We start from the raw sequence: 24,885 nt of genomic DNA, 5'->3' as shown, positions 1-24,885 counted from the left end.
GGATGGATACATTCAGACAGAGTTTTGAGCTGGGGTTTGAACACATTGTTGCTGAACTGCTCTGCTTCCCAGTATGTTGAAAAAATCATTTTGATTGGTGTTACATAAGCATCTGAGTGGATAAATGCCATGTGACCCCGATACACTGGGCACATCAATCTGCTGTTACCAGCTGTTGTCCTATTTTTAGGAAGTACAGACCTGGTGGGATACATTATGATGAGAGCTCCTAGGGACAGAAATTGAGAAGGTAGAGCAAGCATTTCTTTAAAGACAGTGCAACTTATTTTAGTCATTCATTAGTGGTGTCTCTAGATGGATTACAGTTCAGTGTAAGTAAATCTAGCTAGGTTCACATTAAACATGCCTCGTGAAACTCTGCATTTTCTGGTAGCATTCTCAATTTCAAGCTTGTATCACCTCCTATGCTATACAGCCATGAAGAACTTTCTTCTGTCAGTGGGAAGTTAAAGTTGGAAAATCAGGATGACTTCTTTAACAAGACATCTTGCAATATCTGTTAGTGGTTCATCCAGGTATCAGTGCAAGAATGTTCCTGTGTCATGGGGTATTGGCAGGAGAGTGCTTTTCCTGAGTAGGGATGGACTTAAGCACAAGATTAAGTGCTTTCCTGAATTGGTTGCCCCATCTTTAATGAAAGGGCAGCCAATTTGTTGTTGTATTTGCAAGCAAATGTTAATGTGAAATTAATTAATTGAACTGCATGCTTGCCAAGTGTTTGATATATCAAACAATCAATAGCTAAAACTAGGACCCTGACCAAAGAAAATGAACATTTAATAAGGATAGGAATATTATTGAAACATTCCACTAACTTTATCAGCAACTGCAGATATAAAAGTTGAAGCGCTACAGTGAACTGGATGGTGATAAATTCCTTCATAATAATTAAAAAAACTTTAGTAGATCAAAAGCTCTTAGAGGAGCTTGAAAAACTTTTGTTTCAAATATAATGTTCTATTATTCCTTTGCAAAAAAATAATCCAAAATATGCTTCAGCCACAACATTCAGTAGCACTCAGGGAATTCATTAGTTCTAATGCCTTCTAAGTATTGTGCAACAGCAAGTCCTGAACACTGTCCTCATTCCCATTTAATAATAGCAATTTTAAAAAGCACAAAAAATGACCTATGCCCACTATTACATTATTTAGTATCAAAGACCTACTAAGCTTTCACAGCTTGCTAGATGTGAACACTTCTAACATAGGCAGAAAATATTCCCGCAGCAAACAATACAATCTCTTGATGACCTCAGCACACTCCTACTGATACATCTAAAAAGACTAGTCCGTTCAAAAAAGAACAACTGACAAATTACTTATGGTGGCATCCAGTAGGATGATGTTCTAAAATGGACTTAAAATGGACCATACTTTCTTATTTTTCATCAGAAAGCACATTGCTTATTGATATGAAATTTCACAGAGATTTTATGTTCTCTGAATTTTCTATGTACTTTTTGATGAGATTCTCTTCATAAATCTATCATACTCTGAACCTCATTACAAAATTATCTCTTCCAAGCACATTACTACATCAAACATCTATAACTAATAAAGTCAGAAATAAGTAGAGGAGGGAAGGCTGAAGTGCCTTTTAGGTGACTTAACTTTTTATTTTGTTTTTGAAGGTCTGGGTCAGGTGTGTTCTGTGTAACTGTTTCAGAAATGTGTGTGTGTGTGGTAACACTTAGAAGTATCAATGAAGTCATTCAGGAGAATCATGGAACTAAAACCTAGAAATTCCAGAGCTGTTTCACAGCTTGCTGGCAGAGTCCTTCAGAAAGTCAATTAACCTCTCTAATTCATTTTCCCCTTCTGTAAAAGGGGAATGGACATTTTTAATTATATACCTCTCCGTGTTGATGTGAGAATTAACTAGTTAATGTTTGTACAGTGCTTGAAAAATAGACACAAATGGGATAATGATGCACCAGGTGAAACAAACAAACATAAACAACACAACAACATATATATAGTAAACAGTGACCCTACATGTTCTATGTCCACTAGCTTCAATAGCCACTGAATAAAAAAGAAAATATTGTCTATGACATGCTGATCACTATGGTAAATAATTACTTACACCCATCAAGTAGTTTAATTATTGTTGATCTATAGTTCTTTCCCTCCTACCTCCAAATTGATAGGTGTTTGTTTCAGCATATACATATGTGATGTCTGCTGAAATATATCTGAGAACACGTAACTTATGAAAGCAGGAGTAGTATACATGTATGAATGTTGTAGCATATATCCAAATAACATTAATCACTTCCTGTTGTTGATAAGGACTGTGAGAGTCAAGAAACAGCAAATTATGGAACAGGAAGAAATTCTATAAACTAAGAGTAACAATGTTGCAGAAATGACAATATGTGAGAAATGAAGCCTGGGCTGAGTTAAAAAAACACATGGGCTGATTCACAAAAATGGGCCAACTTAATCCTTGATGTAACTCCATTAAGTGCAAAGGAATGCCACTGGGGATTAAGCTGGCTTAGTATCTGTTAGCTCTACAGTCAAGCATGGACAAAGGATATGGTCTGCTGATGCTATGAAATATTACTACACTTAGGTTCGCTATGTGGTTTCCACTTCCCAGTTTATGTGGATGCCTTACATCATAACCAGATCCAGTTATGTCTCGTTGCCATTTTAAAAATAAAATTGCTTTTCTAACAAAAACAAAACATTTTTGGAGAGGGAGAACAGATACTTATTATTAGCAGATTCCCTAGGTGGCCAAGTGGAATTGTTCATATTAATAACTTTGAAGCTTGTAATTGTGAATGATCAGCACATTTAGCTTTCTGAATATCATTTTGTAGCTTACAGTTGCTATTTTACCTTATATAGTATTATACCTATAGCTCTTTTTTTCTTGTCTGTTGCAGAAAAATATAATCTTAGAGAAACAAAGTAAGGTATTGTAACAAACTAGAGGTAACAAACTAGATTGTTTTAACCTTCATTCTTGTCCCCCTATTCAACTGCATTTTACTGATATTTTTAATTGAAAATGGGGAACAGTTTAAATCAGTGGCTCCCAAACATTTTGGCTCGAGGGCCACAAATATAATTTTTACAACCCCAAAGGGCCACCAGTCTATCAACTCACAACAAATATATTGACATATAACCATTAAGGACTACAAATCACTACATATTTAAAGTAAACAGTCTGATGTTACTGTGCTCATTTTACGTTCACTATTTTACACCTACAAATTACTCACACACTCACAGACAAAGCACTAGTGTAGATGAGTGACTGTGACTATACGTTGAAGCACATGGCCTGGCAGCTAAGTCACTGTGGAAGGCATTGATTTTTAGAGTCTTGCCCCTCCTCAAGCCTGGTGGGTCCTGGCTGCTCCACCAGCAGTGTTCCCCCATCCCCTCCACCAGCACCCCCAGTGCAGCTGCCTCCTCACTGATCTCACGTCCCCCTGGCTGCAGCAGGAAACCATGTGTCCAATAGCCCTGTGCGCTCTACCTAGGTCCCTAGGCAGTGGGGTCCCTTCTGCAACCAGGGGGATGGGAGATCAGTGCTCCCCTCCCTCTGGCTCCAGCAAGGACCCCAGCACCTATGGACCCAGGCAGAGCGCTTTGTCATACTCTCTGCTACAGCCAGGGGGAGGGGAGCACTGATGTCCTGTCCCCTTGTCTGCAGAAAGGAGCCTGCATCAGTCTTGTAGCTCATGGCAATGTGCTCCAGCTGGGTCCTTAAGCGGCTGCTCCCTTCTGCAGCCAGATTTGAGAGACCCCACGGGCCACTTTGAAAGACCCAATGGGCCACTTTTGGCCCCCGGGCCACAGGTTGGTCTAAATTATCAATAGTGGCATAAAAATAAAACAAATATGGAATGATGATTTTGTAAATGGGATGAGGGGAAAATAGTGAAACTAGGTGCTGGTATAGATCTATGGATAACTTTTTTATTTTCAAATTTAATAATCAAAGCCTCTGAGCAGGAAATCTATAGCAACCTGAGAACCAGTAGGAGAGGCCCTTGAAGACAAAATGAAACAATATATTTAAAAACATCACATGTTTAAACACATATTCTATATTTACTGTATAGAAACTTACACTGGACATTACATTGATGTGGACATAGCAGCAAAATGAGGACAGATGCATGGAATTAAATGGCAGGCAACAACTTTTATTTAACTTTAACACAGGGGAAGAGCGCTACCCACCCAGCACTCATACTCTCCTATACTAGGTATTTAATTAGTTCCGGTGCTGGGGTTACAGGGCTCCTTACCATACAAACCCTAATATGAGAGAGACTCTTCTGAGCCTACACCCCAGGACTCATCTGTCTCTGAGTCCTAGCAACCTTCCCCCAGTGAAGGAATAGGGTGGAGAGCTTGGCCAGTGAGGACCACAAGGTTGCATCCTATCACATGAGCCCAATGCCCATCATCAAAATACCAGATCTTTTAAGCCTGGGAACCATTCACTTTATTCTCTTAATTGCATTGGAAATCAGCCAAAGAGGGTGCCAGGGACTAGCTTCATCGCTCCCCACTCAACCACACCACCTGATATCACAACACTGGTCAAATCCATTCCCTCATATTTTGTAGCCATATGTCAGCACCTCCATCTGATAAATGTATGCCATTATCTCTGAAAACGTCTAGCTGATTTTAATGGATGTCCTATGCTGTATCATGGAAGCCTCTGTCTTCAAAAATATCTTAGTGATCTCCTTATTGACTTTCTTTCTAGCTGTGCCCATGCAGGATGGGTCTGCTTCCAGCCCTGGTATATCAGTGAGTACAGAAGTTGCATGAGCTGACCCCACTGCATGCCTTTTCTGGCTGCAGACATCTTCAGCCCTGAAACCCAGCTGAGATCCAGCTGCCATCTTGGCTGCCCTCTTGTGGGCCCAATGGACTACAGATAGGCCACAAATTGAAATGTTGTGTTTTCTCTGGTTAGTTTCTGAAGTAAACACGTGCATTGTGTTAGTTACATTTTGCCACTCCCTGATATCTTTTCCTTGGTACAGATATAAGTCGTGTAAAACCTTGATCTCCAGCGCCCTCTCACCTGCACCCACCACAGGCCAAAACTCTGCAGCCATGGATGTCACTGCTCCGATCCTGAAAGAATCAGTACCAAAACCACAGTCCTGCCAGATTTTTCTCAGTACTGTGCTGAATTGGTACCTTCTCAGGAAGATGCCATCACCATTTGTGAGCGGCAGACCTGGATATAGGCCCTGGATTTTTAGTGAAGCTCTTATTGTCTTTACAGGGCACAAGTGCTTGACTGCACATTCCTTCAACACCCATCTCTTCTGTTCTCTTTTTGAGTGCCGGGACATCACTCCTGCAGATAGTTGCACATCTTTTACATTTAATGCAGCTTTCATAGGCAACTGCATAGGCAACTGTCTGCAGCTTTCATAGGCAACAGCTCACTTGCTTTCAAATTGTCAAAGAAAGCAACAACAAATGCCACCTTAAATAAAATGGCCTCCCTTACAAAGCTGCAGGTCCAGAGCAGAGCCTGCACTAATTCTATCAGGGTTTCCAGTGTTATGGATAATCTATTGTCCTTCCAGCACCCATCCCTCCAGCACCCACCCATCATGTATCACCCTTCCAGGAGTTTCCTTACTATGATATGCCTGAATGGGTCCGGGAAACCAACTTCAGTAAGACAGCCATATCAATAGGCAGCCCACTAGCCAGCCAGAGATAGTGGAAGAAGCCAACCCAGAGTTGGTCAAAGGCACCACTTATTGCACCACCTGGTGTGCAGCTTTGGGCTACCATGGTGAAGTCCTTCCTATGCCCTAAATTCTGTGAACTCTGAACAGTTGGCCTTATTGGCTCACAGAATCCCTGGGGAAACTGAGTCCTTCACTAGTCCCACTGCTGTCATGAGCCAAGGTTCCAGAGTTGTCGGGGCATCGCCTACAGCTCCCTGCTGATCAGCAGGGCAGGTTCCTGGAATCTGTCATCCTGGAATTGAGAAAGCATCAGCAACACCATTATCCACTCCCAGGACATGTGCTGCATTAAAAAGGATATTAAACCACAGGCAGTGTAAAACAAAGCCCTCACCAGCCTCAAGCAGTCTTAGCCAACTGTCTATGTACAATGTGGAGCACAGGTTGGTTGCCACACCAGAAATGGACATTTTATTCTGAAAGTTTACTCCCCAAATAGTGACTGCCACTTGTATAGGAAAAAATTGGAGGAAGGTGATGTCCCTGTCACGCCCTGAGCCACCCAGCTTTCTGGCCACCTCTGTGCACACCATTCACCTTATAATAAACTGCAAAACCTATAACTCCCAAGGTGTCAGATTCTACTTGCAGTTCAGTCTTGATCAACCAGTCTGAATGCCATATTGAAACCTGCATCAAACTCCTCCAAGAATCTTTATCAGACTTCTAGGTCTTCTTTCATTCCCCTTGTCGTGCTGATACAGTGGTGGGGTTTTCACACTCCAGAGGAGGCAGACACCAGACAAGCACAAAATAACGGACTGAGAGCCACCACCTGGCATGCAAAGTTTAGGTGCCTCAAGACCACCCATAATTCCCTCAGAGTCATTTTTTTTTGCTCCTTTGAGAGCCCATATTAATGCCCTGACTGATTCAAACTTCTCTGTATGTAACCTAGAAACATCCCAAACTGTGTCCAATTCAATGCCCAGATATGTTAAACTTTGGGCAGGGTCTTCCATTTGTTTATTTGTTTTTTGTTTTCTATGGCAAAGGTGACGGTGAGGCACTCAGCTAGATTCTGAAATGCCTGAAGCATGTATTTACAGTTGCCTGTCCCTAATTTTCCTGCACATAAGAAGCCATCAAGATTGTGCATGAGACTGGCCCTATTACCTGGTGCACTATCACTCACTCAAATATGGAGCTGAATCTTTGGAAAGTGGCACATGAAACCAAGCACCGCATCAACATGGATTTATCAAAATAGTAGTGACCTTCATACTGAAACCCAGGCAAGTTAAATTCCCTGGGATACACTGGAAGCAACTGGAATGCAGACTTGATGTTACATTTTGCTAGCACTGCACCAGAGCCACACTCCCTAACCATGGCTATCACAGCATCATATGATGAGTATCTCACTGAACACAGCTGTGTAGTCAATATAATAATTTTACTGATGAGCCCCAGGGGCAGAACAGGTGATGGGTAAGCCTGTATTTCCTCTTCACCTTCTTCAGTAGCACACTCGGGAGACATGCAAAATGCCAATATTGGATTCCCTGTTGCCATCTCCAAGGGGTTCTTTGTCCTTACTATATGCTGAAAGCCTTTAATAGACTTCAAGTTCTCTGCCCAAGAGTGGTACGTCATGCCCTCATATGGGATTTGAAAACCATCTGAAAAATTCATTCCATAAATAAGCCACATCTTTCTTTCTGGAGTAGTCCAATAACAAATTCTAAAGCACCTGTGGGCCTTTCCCACAGTTATTGCCTTTTCCCATAGAATCTCCTGAAGTACTAGGACCTTGCAGACCCCTTTTCCCACTGCCCTTTCGGAACCGCATTTATCCCCACAACAGTAAAGTGTGCTATGGTGACCACCACACCTCCTACAGCCATGTTTGTACCTGCATTGGGAATGAAAACGTTTTGCATCATTAATGTTAATTACACATTAGCTTTTATATACGTATTTTGAAAATGAGGTTGTGGCAGTCTGCTGTCTATGAATGCCTGCTGGGTGGGGCAGGGAGATAAGGAGTCACATACTCCCTCCGAAGTTCCTGGTCTACTTTATCCCAGGGTAAATGAGGCTCTTTTGCTGCCCTCTGTCTAAATTTTCTGTCATACCCTAACCATGGTACCCCACCATGCATAACGTAAGCCTTCACTATTAAGTCCTCATACTTGAACAATTCCAGAGGGGTAGCCCTGTTAGTCTGTATACAGCAAAAACAAGGAGAATCCTGTAGTACTTTAAAGATTAACAAGCAGGCATAAGCTTTCGTGGTTGTAACCCACTTCGTCAGATGCAACATGTGAAGGTTTATGCCTGCAGAAATTAAATTTGTTAGTCTTTAAAGTGCTACAGGACTCTTGTTGTTTACACTTGAACAAGGAGATACACCTCTCAGGGCTCCACACACAAATTATATTCCTACAAATGCAAAAGATTGCAGACCAGTTCTTAAGTGTTTCAGGAATTTTAGATCATCGGGATTTGTCCTCATCTTTTTATTATTGTTGTGTTATTTCCTCCCCCCTACCCCCGTTTTTTCTTCCCTGAACAGCAGGTAAATAAAGCCAAAAATTCTCCTTTTCAAATGTTTCCTTAACTCCTTCATACAGATGATTCCTGAATGGGTCATTGGATCCTACATCAAATCTTGGGGCACTAATTGCCATGTCTCCATGTTAGGAATGATGCACCTAGCAATGGGGGGCAGTGGAGGGTGTCCCTCTTTAAATGTTCCCTATTCTTTTGCAGGATATTAGTCGCACCCCAAGCCTGAGTGTCACCCCCTCATCTGAGAGGGTCCTACTCTTGTCAGGAAGGCTGCCCAACATATGAGTGACCAAAGACAGTGTCACGCCAAATCCCCTGAGGGGGCTGGAGGGAGGAGTATTTGGCCATCACCCTTGCCCCTGAGCACCAAGATATGCAATCCCTTCTGTCAATATCTGCAGGCCTCTGTAGAAGCCACCACGGCATCCTGAGGATGCCTGCTGGACTCTTGGAAGGTTATGGGAGTGAGGCACAGGCACAGGGAGTCTCACCCTCTCCTTGTCATCCTGTTCCACTTCAAAGAGGCTTGGACCTTCACTGTCTTCAGTGTCAGTCCCTGAATCCATTCCATTGACCTCCTGTTCAAAGAGTTCAGGATCCCATCCAGGAGGAATGATTTGACTCACAACCATCTGGAAAGTGAACAGTCCTGGCTCCTGCCCAGCTCCTGCCCAGCTGCTCCCCTCCTCTTGTGACTCTCCTGTGCCTGTTGCAGGCCATTGATCCTTGCCTGATCTCCATTCCTGCTCCCAAGTCCACTCTTTCCTGGGAAAATGCCCAAGTGAACCCTCATCCACCTCTTAGGACACCCCTCACAGTGCCTCCATCTGGGCAAGACTGGGTCCTTCCCATGCCGGTGGGAATCATAGAATCACAGAGTTAGAAGGGACCTCAGGAGGTCATCTAGTCCAACCCCCTACTCAAAGCAGGACTAACCAGGACTAACCTCAGCTAAATAATCTCAGCCAGAGCTTTGTCAAGCCACAGCTTAAAAACCTCCAAAGATGGAGATCCCACCTCCTCCGTAGGTAACCCAGTGCTTCACCACCCTCCTAGTGAAAAACTTTTTCCTAATGTCCAACCTAGACCTCCCCCACTGCAGTTTGAGACATTGCTCCTAGTTCTGTCATCTGCCACCACTGAGAACAGCCTAGCTCCATCCTCCCTGGAACCCCCTTTCAGGTAGTTAAATGCTGCTATCAAATCCCCCTCATTCTTCTCTTCTGCAGACTGAACAAGCCCAGTTCCCTCTCCTCATAAGACTTGTGCTCCAGCTCCCTAATCATTTTTGTTGCCCTCTGCTGGACTCTCTCCTACTTCTCCACATCCTTTTTGTAGTGGGAGGCCCAAAACTGGACACAATACTCCAAATGAGGCCTCACCAATGCCGAATAGAGGGGAATAATCACTTCCCGTGATCTGCTGGCAACGTTTCCTATTAATGCAGCCCATTAATGCAGCTATTAGCCTTCTTGGCAACCAGGGCACACTGCTGACTCATATCCAGCTTCTTATCCACTGTTACCCCCAGGTCCTTTTCTGCAGAACTGCTGCCTAGCTCATCAGTCTCCAATCTGTAACTGTTCATAGGATTCTTCCGTCCTAAGTGCAGGACTCTGCACTTGTCCTTGTTGAACCTCATCAGATTTCTTTTGGCCCAATCAAAGGTGAGGGAGACAGGGACTGGGCATTCTGCCTGGCTGCCTCAGATCAGTTCCTGGATCAGGCACCTGCAGACAGCTGGCCATACTCTAGGCCAAAGCCCCACAAGCCCTTCCCCCATCAGAAGCTGTAAGTAGGGGTATAGCGGGTTACAAGGAGCAGTGCACTACCACAGCAGCTGTGACACACCCAGAACCTCTCCTCCCACATGCAGGGTAGGGAGTAGGGGACAATGCAAAAGACCTGGCCCCAGCAGGGCCAACCAAGGATTCAGGACCTTTCCTAGACACTTTAGAGGCACACGATATCACAGGCAAGGGGAGCTGGGGACAGAACAGGTCCCATAGGCCTGGCTCCAGTAGGGCAGCCCAGGAATACAGGGCCAGTGTCCTTACCAGCCACAGTAGTAGTGCCACATGACCCTCAGTCCTCTCACCTTAGAGCTGGGGAGTGGGGGGGCATGGCAAAAAAATGGCTCCAGCAGTGCCACTCCCAGCCACCATAGTGGCATCAGGCAGCCCCAGGGCTCCCCCCATGAGTTGGGGCAGGCCATAATTAGAGGCCTGACCAAGGCTGCACCACTTTGGGACCCAGTAGCCCCAGCAGTTTCCCCATGAAACTCCCAGCCTCCTTCACCCTTGAGGAGGAAGGGCAGGAATAAGCATAGAATCCTTCCTAACATAACCTCCTCTTATAGCAAGCAGCGACAAAATCCCTGCAGTGGGGTACATACCCCCTCCACCACAGGCAGACTCTCTGCCTCTGGGGAGACAGTCCCAGAATCCTTACCGGCCTCCCTCTGCATCTTGAAGACTGCTGCTGCTGGAAGCTGGTGAGTAACGATTTCTCTGCTGGAGTGGAGGCAAAAGAGGCTCCACATGGCCCCCACACTGGGTTAAATCCTAGGAGCTGGGGAAGGATGGCTAATCAGCACCAGCACCCCTCCCCCATCCAGTTGGCCCATGAATGCCAGAGACTTCCAGGGGAAAAAGCAACCTATCATCCCTTAGGGAGTGTCTCCCTCCCTTGCTGCTGGGCTGTCCTCCTTTCGCTGCTTCCCCCGACTAGTTCCCCTACCAGTTGATTACAATATACAATATAGTGCTTACAATATAGACATTTTGTCAGATTACCCAGGAAGACTTACCATAGCTATAAGTTTGAGTTCAGGGCGATGGAAAAACAATTTCTCTGACAATGGCTAATTTGATGCTAAGCTAAATCTTAATTGTTGTACTATGCTCACTTTATTGTTGCATTATCCTCAGTATCTCCTCTGCTTCAGTTTCTTTGTCTGAGTCACCTATTATATCTTTGATGTTTCGAATTGCTTGTGCTGTTTGAGGAAATAAAAACATGTCTTTTTCCAGCTATGATGTTAGCACTTCAGCCATTATATTAATTCAGATTCAGATAGGGGAGTATTCTAAATTTCACATCTGAAATGAAGGGGTCTCCTATACTGGTAAATAGGGCTTACCTTCTCGTCTTCATCCACTTTGACCCCCAAACCATGGCAGGCTATTTCAAAACCTTGAGAAGTGAGTAGAGATTTGGTGAGCCTCAATATTTGGGTGTTGAATCTGAGACACCATAAGGACCTTGATTTTTCAGAGAGTGGGTGCCTAGGATATTCTAAGAAAGATCAGATTTTATCAGCAATATATATACACATTTACCTTGTAACAAATGTAACTGTATGTTGTAAGCATGATGTGAGGGACCCTCTTGTCTCAGTTCATACGAGTATGCTAATATCTACTTAGATTGTAAAATCTTTATGACAAGGACACCTATTTTTGTTATTTGTACAATAGCTAGCATAATGACACCTTAATTAATGGCCTGTAGGCACCACGGTACAAATGAATAATAAGTATTGAGTCTAACAAGTCAGGTGAATGAAACACTGTCACATACCATAGAGTTTTTATTGCGAGTGATGATATTAATCCCAATTATATGCCAAAAGAAAAGACGTACCAAAAACTAATAAAATTCCAGAGAAAGAAAACTCTGAATAGGAGTTCCAGCAGATGTTGAGAGTTATCAGAAAAGATGTGTGGTGTTAATATAAGTAACTCAAGAAGGACTAGCAGAATAGTTTCACAAGATGATCAATGTGTTTGGCAAAAGGTTATTACCATAATTCATCACTGTGTTATTTGGTTTTACATCAGATTTCAATGGAGTTATATCAATGTGAAACCGGAGTAAAACATTGGGGAACCAGATCCCCTCTGTTTGACAACAAAGTCAAAGAAGATTAAGAATTCAGACACACACCATTGCAGATGTTTTGGAATGGGACAGGATCACTAAATCAAATAAGGAATGCTCAAATGATCAGAATAATCTTCAAAATATAATTTTGGAAAATACCCAGCCAGATATATTTGGTAAATGTTTCAATTAATTAAAGTGTAGCTATAAAATGTACAATCTAATACAAGGGAACAAAGAAGCAGTATGATCTCTGCAACTCTTATAACTTAGTTCTTCATACCAAAAATAAGTAATTAAATACAAATTGAAAATAGTTTTTTAATCAAAATATTAACTAGTACAGTCATAGACAATAGGTAAAATAAATATACTCTAATAAGTAACTAAGTACAGTCCATTTATTCATGTCTGAATTGTGGTAATATCATAGCAGAATTTTCAGAAGCCTGTTTGGTCTATTGCTAACTTTGCACACCCAGTAGCTGATCTCCCAGTGATCTGCTGCACATGATCGAGTCATCTCCTAGCTGGTCATCCTTTTACTGCAATACCCACCACCTTCATGGTGATTTCCATCTTTATGCCTGATGTGACCAAAGCACATAAATTTGTGCTGGTTTATTTCCAAGAGCAGAGTCCACTTCTCTCAATAATAATATTTCTAATTCAATAGTTGGCCTTTTTTTCTGTCGAGGAGATATACAAGAATCTTCATGAGTACCACATCTCTAAAGCTTCAATTTTCTTCTTGTCAGCAGCATTAGTTTCCCAGGATTCACATCCATATTTCACAAGCCAAACTCTTGTACATTTTGTGATGCCAGAGATTTTCTACACTTTTGTAAAGAGAAGCCATGTCTCAGAGATTCATTCATAGTCATCATCTGCATATGTATGATCCCAGATAAATATATTAATCTATTGTCTCTACAGTTTTATTAACTGTGTTGTATACTTGCATTCTCTTAATAGTGTACATGTCAACAAGCATGCATTTTGTTTTCACAAAATTCAGGAATAGTCTGTATTCCTCACTAACTGTTTTCACAGATTCCAACATTGCACTTTGTTGCATTGCATTGATTGTTGCAGCAAAGAGCGTCGTTTCATCAGGATATATGAGGTTGGTTAAGAAATGCCCACCAATGGAAATCCCAGCTTCTTTCCTTTATCAAAACCTTTTTAGGCTTGTCTCATAATAAATTCTTTATATTTGATGAAAATACTTGAGGATAGAACGAATCCTTGTTTCACCTTTGTCCAATGGAAAATCACTTACTGTCACCCACTACTGTCCACACCATGGCCTGTTGTTGACGGTAGAGACTTCCAATGAGTTCAGTGAGATGCTCTGGAATCCCCATGTCTCCCAGTATCCTCTAGAGACAGTCATGTCAGATGGTATCAAACGCTTTAGAAAGTCAATCACCTATTGATTATGTTTTTCATTATACTCCCTGCATTTTTCAATGTTTTGACAGATATTTGTGATTTAATCACAAGTGCCACATCCCTCCCTGAAGCAAACTTGTGATGGTAGTTCTGCCTCTATCATTCTCTTTCTGGGATCCTGAATTATGTAGAGAAGCATTTATTGTGCTACTTGAAGGAGCTGGTACGATACTGCACATAGTTATACTATCTTTCTTTAGTAAGAGTAGAAAGATTCCCTTCATCTGGTTAATTTCTAGTCATCCATATATCATTGCAAATTTTCCACATGAGATAAAGACCATGGTAACCAATTCCTTTTAGCAATTCTTCTTGTATGTTTTATACCCCTGGCACTTTCCTAGGATTCATTTTCATAATAGCATGTAGCACTACCTTCTCTTTTCTGTCATCCTGTATTATAAATTGCTCTGATGAGGCATACAGATTGGCACACTAATCTCACCACCTGCATCTGATATCATCACCTTCAATAAGAACTCTGCCATCATTATCTTTTATTATGCTTGACCATGGGGAAAACTTTTTAGTAAGAAGGCTGACCACTGAACATGACTTCTGTACAATTTTTTTTAAATGATCAAGTTCCTCGCATTTGCCCTGATGTACTCACTCTTGACTCATCTAGTCTGCTTCGAATCTGCCTGCTCAATTCCTTGCTTTCTCTCCCTGCATTCTTTAGTCTGCAAGTCACTCTTTTTCACTCTGTGTTGTTTTTTCACCAGCTCAAACACTCTCTCCATTAACCATGGCATGGTCTGATGCTGACTTTTTTGGAATGTGTGCTTTGACAGCTTCAAGCATGATAGTTTTCATTTTATTCCAAAATTCATTTGGATTGTTCTCTTTCCCCAGGAACAATAAATTAAATCTGTTATTTACAGAAGTCATGTAATTTAATTGTTTTGGGTTTGTTTGTTTTGGACAAATCCAGACACAGTGGACGTGCTGAACATTTTATCTTTTAAGTTTTAATTTTATGTTTGAAGCTAACAGTTGATGGTCTCACCCTTACTTTGAATTCAGGGAAAGTCTTTGTCTGTCGGGCACTTGATCTCAAGTATCCCTTTATCATTGCATAGTCCTTTTTGTTCTTTGACCTCCATGTGTATAAACATCTAGGGTGTTGGATCTTCAGATGGTGTTTGTAATAACCAGATGATTAAACTGCAGAAGTCAACTAATGCCTTCCTTTCTCATTTTGTAAACTGAGACCATTGTTTCACATTACTTCTTTATGAGAGCTTCAGCTTTTGTGTTCAGATCTCCAATTACAAGGGTGAAGTCTTTGCTTCATATTTTAATAAGTATCTCTTCAAACCGTTCAGAGAATCAGCAATTGCCCTGTCATTAGCTGCTGTTGTAAAGGCATAAACCTGTATGATCAAAATATTAATTGGCTTCACTCAAAGGTGAGTTGTAAAGATTATATCACTGACTGGATTACATCCAAGCACAAACTTCATTGTCTCCTTAGATAAGTGTAGCCCATTTTCTGTCACTTTCTCCAAACTTGAGCAGTATGCTACATATCCATAAATTATTATGGAATGATCTTTATTACTCCATTGCAGCTTTGAGATTCAAAATAAATCTAACTTATATTTTTCTAGTTCTTTGGTAACAAGGTGAATTTCCCTTCATACATACTACTCATCGTCCATGGTCCTACTCTGATGATTCATTTACAAAGTTTCGGGTCATTCTTTTCCTTGGTATAAACATCATGTACTGTGCTTCCCGAAGGATTTGGCACAGCACCATCATAAGTGTAAGTGGTTCTTTTAATTGCCAGAACCTCCTCCCTAGCATAATTTGTCATGCTGTGTAGACTGGGGGCAGTCACCATCCAGCACTGCACCAGCATCATCTTGTCTTTGTTCTACATGAAGTTCTTGTAGAGGAAAATATGGAGACTGGTTTACCATTGCCTTCCATTTATTTTGTGGCTGTCGTGTGTTAAATTGTGGCTTAACATCCTCCCTTTTGATGACATTTCCTCCATTGGGAATCCCACTATTCTCCCCAGGTGCAGATCTGTTCAACGCCATTAGCATTTCCTGAGGCTTTGGACAATCGCAGGTGGTACTGACTACTGCTATTACAGTACAATACTGCCTGAACTAACCTCAATGTAATCTTGGAAAGGTGTCATTTTTGCCGAATGTGTTGCATTAACCCTTTAGTTAACTTAAATGACCATTCAGGAACAAGAATTTGAACATTTCCTGAACTCTTACCATGTCTTGGTAAATTTCATTGGATTATAAGAATATACAGTTCACATCCATAAAATCACAGTGAACTAGATGATGGCTTTGACACAAGTCCTGTGTAAAGCAGAATGTGCAGCTGCTGCACCCTAAGATTGATGCAGAAAAGTAATTATGCCTCTGCCTGCCTCTCTTTGTGTCACCCATCACCACAGTATTTGGGAACTAATCCCAGTGTTCTACATACAAATTCTTTATACAAAGATAGACTGATTAGATTAAAGTCTTCCTACTTAACATTAAAGTAAAAATATAACTATAGCTCTGTTCCCAGTTTTTCCATCTGGTTAAGTGGCAGCAGATTGCCTGCCACTTAGCCAGATGGGATACCATCCTTCATGGTTCAAAAATGGAATGGCTTGTTACATAGTCTTTAAACCAGTAGGAAAGAGGTAGCTGTTGCTTTATTCAACAATCTGGCATATACTTCCTATTTAAATACTAAAAACAAAGAATGATGCACTCATTTATATTCTGAACTCCCTGGCATATGTGATGGTGATATCTATGTGATGAATTATGGAGCTTATGATTATGATAACTTGCATTTCTTATTCACTGTTGACTACTTCACCTGCACTCTGCTCACTAATCCATCTTCAGTGGAACTACTTCTAACATTCTAAGTCATTTAAAATAGCTGCCAACTTTGTTTTAAATTTCAGGATAAGATTAAATGTGCTGCTTTCCTCCCTAAATGTCGAATTTGCTTCTATAATTACGCTGGTTTGTGGTGCAGTGTGGATTATGGTTCTATTTAAAATCCAATATTTCTTGAATCATCAGAGCTAGTGATAGCTACTTTACATCATGGATCTGGGAATCCCCCATTTCCAATGGTCCAACTAAACTAGTTAAGAATATCGAGGGTCCCCTGGCTGAAAATCTATTAAATATACCTTTTAGCTACAGTGCCCTAGGTACGGTTTATAACCTTTTCCACAAACTCCTATGTTGTATCAGTTGATGCAGGAAAGGGAAGTTGTCAGTCTAATGGGATAAGAATTGAGTATGTGTATGCGTCCAGTACTGACAGTTGCTTTTTAAAGGGAATTAAAGGAATTGTAGATGGGTTTTCCTGTTAAAGAAAAGTGAAGGAGGAAGAGCAATACACCCCACCCAGTACTACAAGAAGCAGAGAGATTCTGATTCCCCAGGAGCATCAACTGCCACAGAGTTCTCTCAGGTGGATCAGTGTGTATGCCACACAATATGACAATGCAGTCTGCATGTTAAGTCATACTAACATTTCAAGCTCTTCTAAAGGAATTAATCCTCAGGACATTTTCCATGAAGGTCCATATGCTTCCTGGCCCTTCAGAACCAGCATATGATATCTTTCCAGGCACATTGCAAAGATCATCCATTTTTCCTGCATGTTTGAGGGTGAGGAGTTTAGTCACTGATTAGTATGGCTGCTGTTTTGGAGAGGAATTGTATTGCTAGTTACTGGTGCAGACATTAATATAATAGGTATAAGCCAACCACTAACCAATGGGGGATCTTTGAAAAATACTTCTCTTATGGGTAGTGTGACCCCAGGCACCAGTGTATTCACACGCTACACACTACTGCAATAATATTAGTACAAAATATGCCCTGTGAGGTATCATATGAAAGCTAACAACACACTGGTTATTAATATAATTGTAAAATCCACATATTAATGTTATATGTGAAGTTATGAATTCCCTCTCTTAGTCGTATGTTAGTAGTTAGTATAATGTTAGTAGAACATATTTAAGATTAGACAGTCTATCCTAGATTCAGGTGGTAAACAAGTCTGTCCTAGACTAAGAAAAAACTTACATTTGAGCAGCAAACACAGTTATCAAGCTAAACCTGAACTTGAGAGACAATGAATTAACATGGCTTCTTCACGCCAGAGAGACAGAGAGGACTGATTCCCCAGAAGGCCTTCCTGACTTGTAAGACAAAGACATCCCTTTGGAAATATAAGAAACAGAGAGAGACTCCATTTTTATCCTGCACCTGAGGAGACAAAGAAACCAAGTGATTGTATCTCTGTGATAGATCTTGGCCAGGACTGCCAGTAGAATGCTGAAAAGGAGCCTGGGGGTAAAATAAACCTTCTTGAACAAAGACTGCATCTTGCTTGATTAAGTCTTAGACTTTTAGATGCATGTTTTCACTTTTATGTGCTTAAAACTAACTTTACCTTTATTTCTTACTTGGTATCACTTAATCCATTCTCTTTTGTTAATAAGCTTGTTTTGCTTTTACTATAAACCAATTCAGCGCTGTGTTTGAAGAGAAAGATGTATTTACCCACACTTAAATTAATAAACTGTGTTGTACTGACTCTTTAACAAAGCAACAAACTTAATATCTTCTGTGAATGCACAGTGGTAGGGGCTGTGCATTGCAGAGAAATATCTTCGGGGCTAAAGTTCACTGATTTACCTGCTAAGTGAGGTCTGTGCTTGGAGAGACTTGAGGAATCTGTTGGTGAGAAAGAAACTCTGGTGGGGCAAGGAGCTGACACATAGTCTATTCACCAAAAAAACTCCCTCTTGCTGAAGGAGAGCAGTAACACAGTGGCTCACAGCTCTGGGTATCCCCAGCAGGGTGTTACAGGTAGATTACTCCATAATTGTCGATTCCAGGGATTTCTGACCCAGCTGGTACTGGCCACTGTCAGAGACAGAAAACTGGATTGGATGGACATGGCACATCCTAGGTTCCAAATCCAGGAGAACAAATGTTTAGTCTCTGATATCTATGTGCTAGTATGAGGCTAAAATAAGTATTGGGGCATATAGTGCTATATACATAAAATACACAATGTAAGTGCTCACCATTAAAATAGAAAGTCTTTAAAGTTATTTGGGTGTCTTCAAGATTTAAATAAGTGACACTGAAATTTTCCTCAAGATGATATCATAGTAATTTTACAATAGGTTCACAGAGACATGTGCCAGTTATAGGCTGATTATGAAATGCTGCTTCCAAAGATAGAAACCCTTAAAATTGGTACTGTTCTTCAATGCTTACTCACTTTAAAAATTAAAATAATTAAATGTGGCACAAGACAAAGCCAGCATCCAAATGCAAAGGTGGGTTTTGTCAGATTGTGTCAAGTAATGAAACATATATATTCAGCACTTATTATTGTTTTAGTTAAATGTACTTTTCACCAAAGAAAGAAAGATTTAGAAATTCTTGTGCTTTCTAAAGTTACCCATCTGAAGATATCCCACTCTTGGGTCTGTGGTGCTGTGTGAAATGAAAGCAGGAATTTCCCAAAGCCAAAAGCTTTTAAAGCTTTTGGTGCCAACAGGGAGCATTTCATGCCAACTCCTGCCACACAAGACAATAGCCCATTGATGCTACAACCACTGATTTCTTTCTCTGGGCCAGACTAGCAAAAGGCATTAATAATCTCTCCAATACATCCAATTGTTCTTTGAATTTTATATTTGCATTAATCTTTTAATGGAGCACTGCACAACCATTGATTTACCTCTTTAGCTTGTTGTTTTCGTATATTTCTTAAACCTTGATTCTAATGTACAAATTGACAGTTACTGTATATCAGCATAGAGAAAATCGCTGAAATAATTTTCTGCAAGACAACCCTAAGTGAATTTTTGAAGCCTGGGGAAAGCAATCTACAAACACTACATACCATTCTGTCCACACCGTTTCTTATTAATGCTTTTCATATTGTGTAAATTGCATCCCACATACTTGTGCCTCATACACATGCTTCTTGAAAGGATAACACATAATAAAATGTTTCTTCCAATCAGATGTCAGATATTATTCTCCTTCATATAACCCTGAAAGCATTGTTCCCTTACTTAAAATATTTTAAAAGGAAAAATACATCTACAGTATATCTTTGTTTGCAAATATGCCTAGGATACACAAAGAATGTAATACTATAACAGGCATTTTACAAACGTATTTAATATGAGAACATTTATTGGCATCATAGGACTGATCCTCCAGTCTAGTTCTGGTAAAACTTTCTTTAAGTTCAAGGAGAGTTTTTTTTGGCTAGCATCTGGCCTAGATATCTCTAGTAACATCACTCCATTTCCTTCAAGCCATCAAATATTAATTTGCTTCATGCTGGTTAGTCATATAAGGTTTTTTTTTTCCTTCTAGGGTCAAGAACACATGGTGAAAAAAGATGACCAGTGTAAGAAATGAACTGAAAGATGTATTGGTTGTGTTCACAATTCATGGAACAATGGTAATGAGACTAAGCAACTATCTCTTCTCTTGCAGATTACCTGGCACATAACCAGATGGGATGCTACCCTCTTGGGTTAAAATATGAAATTGGTTTAAACCAGTGGGAAAGAGATAGCTTGTTGAATAAAGAAAGATACGCTTTCTAGTTACATAACAAAGGATGTTATGCTCTCATATATTGTGAACCCACTGAAACAGAGACCCTCCTTCTTATATTCCAGGGCCAGAGGGGATTATTGTGATCCTCTATCCTGTGTAACACAGGCCTTAGAATGTCCCCAAATAATTTCTAGAGCATATATTTTAGAAAAAATCCCAGTGTGATTTTAAAATTGCCAGTGATGGAGAAATCCGCTTGGTAAATTCTTCAGGGTTTGAAAAGTGCAGCGCACACAGTGAGTTACCATAAAGAAATAATAGTTATTCATAACAGAATATGTAGCTATTCTAAAACAAAAGATAAAAAAATATATTTTTGAACAAAGCATTATCAGACTTAAAAGAAAAGACAGAGGGCTTTATCTCTCATGATGCATAGCAGTCTCCTCCTGTTACTCAGCCATGGCAGTGCATTCTGAGAGATGTAGTCCAACTGGGGAGCCCAGCCCACATAGGAGAATGGGACATGAATCACCTGAACTACCACTCCCATAACATACTGTGGCAGCCCTTCCTAAAAATGTTTCGGGGAAAGGTTTCAGTTTTCATCTGAAAGTCACCATTTTTAGTTTCTTTTTTTTATTAGAAGTTGAAATATTCACAGAAAGTAGGCATGCTTCACAAAGCACATTATTTTTCTGAAAACCCTCTTTCTATTGGAAAATCAGCCTTAAAAAAATAAGATTAGATAAAAGTTACCTTAAAACAAACAAATGATAACAAATGTACAGCACCCTTCATATTCAAATAATTCAACAGTTTGCCAATTTAAGGTTGAAATACAAATTAAATAGAGTGGTTATCCACCACTGAAAACGAAACACATATAAGATGGATGAGAAAGCTATTTAAGTGTGCACAGTGTTACATAGCAGATTAAGAAAGGAATTAAAGACTACTCTATCCCACTGAGCTACACAGGAAAATTTAAGCAGACAACATAATGAGTTCAAATTTTAACTAGGACACAAATACCTTGGCGAATAATGAAGTATAAGAGCCAGAATAGAATTGAATAGAAACCCTCCTAGATTCAGATATAAAAGGTCCCATGTGCACTGTGGTGCTGGCAGACCAGGTGCCAGTTCATGCCAAGGCCCCTAGACCTCACTGAACATTGACAAATGCATAGCTGAAAACCAGTCTGGCTCACCTGTGTATTAGTATTGTTAAAATAAGTATAGAATTATAGGGATGTGTTAAGTGTTTAGACTTTATGAAATGCTTGTGAGTTGTTGCATGCATTAATCTCACCTATAATACCTGTATACCATGTTATAAGGTAATATTTAAGTGTTTGCTATAAAAGTGGAAACGGGAGAAGCATTACCAAGTGTGAAATACTAGTTTACCACAAGAAGTGTCATCTCCTGCCCAACAAAAGAAGGCCTATAGACACCAGACAAACCACTGTGGAACACCAGTGGGCAAAAGACTTTCTTGATTGTTTTCACCACACTCATGAAGAGGGAACATGCACAAACACTCAACCCATCACAGCTTGAACTATAGGGGAAGGAAATAAAAATCCCTGTCAGGAAGAAATTGTCATCACTGCTTGGAATTTGGAGAGGGCAATATTTCTAAGCATAACCAAGCATAACCAAGCTGCTTAGCCAGGATTAGCCCTAAAGGACACATAGAGCTTTCACGTTGTTGCAATCTTCTATTACTTTTTGGAACCTAAACCTGTGACTCATTGGTGTGTCTATGTTTACTTGCATTAACCTTGTAAATCACTCTCATTTATTTTGCCTAGTTAATAAATCTTTAGTTAGTTTATTACAGGATTGGTTACAAGTGTTGTCTTTGGTGTGAAATCTGAGATACAATTGACCTGGTATCAGTGAGTCCTTTGGGATGGAATATTGTTGTGATTTTTGGTGTAGGGACCATCTATCATAAAGGCAGGTTTGACTGGGTGGCAAGATAGACTGGAGTGCCCATGGGGAATGTCTGTGACTCCATGTTAAGGCTGTTATAGTGCTTGACGGGTTCACACTTGTAACTTGGTTGGAGAAATCTAACTATAGAAGACACGGCCAATGTGGTTTTTGTGCCATGGTTTGTAACAATCTGCCCTGGGGTTGGCACCCATGTTTGTGAGCCTCTCCAGACAGCCTGACATGCACATGCAAGCAAAACTCACAAGGAACCTCTCTGTCTTTGTGCACATCCATACAGCTGTCAATCACATTGGGAGGTCTTGTGCTCATTCACTGCAAAGACTCTCCAGGGTCAGTGTTGCACTCTTAAAGCTGTGCAAGGGGACAACAAGGGCTGGCTTGGTGTAAACACTCAATCCTTTTTAAAATCCAGATTATTTCAGAGCTCCTACTGAGAAGAGCAATCAATTCAGGTGGATATAGATTATTGACATTGCAGAAATTGGGAAGATCTCATATGAGCAAGAATAAAATCTGGATGAATGTGCATGTGACAGACATGAAACTGCTATTTAATAATTTATAAAATTGTATGTTCCCCTGGTTATTGGGATGTTCACTGTATGATTGTATTGTGTTATATTGACAGGGCTGATGGAAAAACAAGCAGGAAATGAAATAATAGATTAAAATAAACCACACCCTGCCCTCTCGCAAACACTTCAGGATTGTTAAGAGACAAGCTGTTAGCTATGCAGAGCCTACATCCAGGCTCTAGCCAAGTTATAAAACTTGTTTTGGTAGGCAGGGCCATGACATGAACCAGAAAATCAGAAGTATCTCGGGCTGGATAAAAAATGACTCTTTCCTTTTGTAAGCGGGTAGCTGTTGAGGGAGCCATTCACACTTATGCAGGTACTGACCTCTAGCCAGGTTATTGAGGATGGTAAGCCTATAAGGAAGATAGATGTGTCCAGACATTTGTTTTAAAATACTTTTTTCCAACTGTTTTCTTTCTACTGTTAAAATTAAACAAATCTTTTAAAAGAGCTGTCTAGTCGTTATATCCACCGCTGGTCACAGAAGGACTACAGGTGCCAAACCCAGTCAGACCTGGTGGATATGTATGGTTGATATACTGGGTATTGTAGCCCAGGACTTGGTCTAAGAGTAGGATAATCACAGGATTCCGCCCCAGGTAAGGGCATGAGGCCTGACACCTGAGAGGGTGCATTCAGGAAGGAGAGAGAGATGCAGGAAGATCCAGAAAGGAGAAAGAGATGCAGTTCGACGTGCAACTGTGACAATGCAGCATTATAAACAGAATAAAGACCCAAGATTTTACCTGCTAGTGATATCTCCTGTTTCAGTACACCATATGGTATATTATACACTTGAATAGATGTGACAAAAGGATTTAGTTTTATAATCTTGTAATTAAAAATATTTTCTATGGAAAAAATCATGATGTTTTTGGGAAATATGTTTCTAGCAAACATTATGTAACATTCCCTATAAAGATGGGGCTAAAAATCTTTTGGTTTGTAGTGAAACACTCAGAAGTGCAGTGATTCAAAAGGTAAAGTTGCCTGAGCAAACTTACCTTTCTCGTGGTGTATATGCTTTACAATAGAGTACTATATGACCCAACATTATTTTCTGTAGGACTTGTGCCTTCATACTGAACTGTGCACAGTGAATGAGACAATTGCCTATATTATTATTATATTATTATTATTATTATTATTATTAATTAATTAATTATATATTATTATAAATATATTATTATTATTATTGTTTATTGATGAGGTGACTGGCTCTGTGGATGTAGGGAAGGCGGTGGACGTGATATACCTTGACTTTAGCAAAGCTTTTGATACTGTCTCTCACGGTATTCTTATCAGCAAGTTAAAGAAGTATGGGTTGGATGAATGGACTATAAAATGGATAGAGAACTGGCTAGAGCATAGGGCTCAACGAGTAGTGATCAATGGCTCCATGTCTAGCTGGCAACTGGTCACAAGCGGAGTGCCCCAGGGGACAGTCCTGGGGCCGATTTTGTTCAACATCTTCATTAATGATCTGGAGGATGGGGTAGATTGCACCCTCAGCAAGTTTGCGGACGACACTAAGCTGGGGGGAGTGGTAGATACCCTGCAAGGTAGGGATAGGATACAGAGTGACCTAAACAAACTGGAGGATTGGGCCAAAAGAAACCTAATGAGGTTCAACAAAGATAAGTGCAGAGTCCTCCACTTAGGAAGGAAGAATCTCATGCACAGCTATAGACTGGGGACCAACGAACTGGGCAGCAGCTCTGCAGAAAGGGACCTGGGGGTAACAGTGGATAAAAAGCTGGATATGAGTCAGCAGTGTGCCCTGGTTGTCAAGAAGGCTAATGGCATATTGGGCTGCATTAGGAGGGGCATTACCAGCAGGTCACGGGAAGTGATTATTCCCCTCTATTCGGCATTGGTGAGACTGCATTTAGAATATTGTGTCCAGTTTTGGGCCCCCCACTACAAAAAGGATGTGGACAAGTTGGAGAGAGTGCAGCGGAGGGCAACAAAAATGATTAGGGGGCTGGAGCACAGTACTTATGAGGAGAGGCTGAGGGAACTGGGCTTGTTTAGTCTGCAAAAGAGAAGAGTGAGGGGGGATTTGATAGCAGCCTTTAACTACCTGAAAGGGGGTTCCAGGGAGGATG

Source organism: Emydura macquarii, unplaced genomic scaffold, assembly GCF_026122565.2.
Source record: "Emydura macquarii macquarii isolate MOO-44397 ecotype Brisbane River unplaced genomic scaffold, CSIRO-AGI_Emac_v2 contig_2406, whole genome shotgun sequence".
Taxonomy (NCBI): domain Eukaryota; kingdom Metazoa; phylum Chordata; order Testudines; family Chelidae; genus Emydura; species Emydura macquarii.
Note: the sequence above shows the minus strand (reverse complement) of the source record.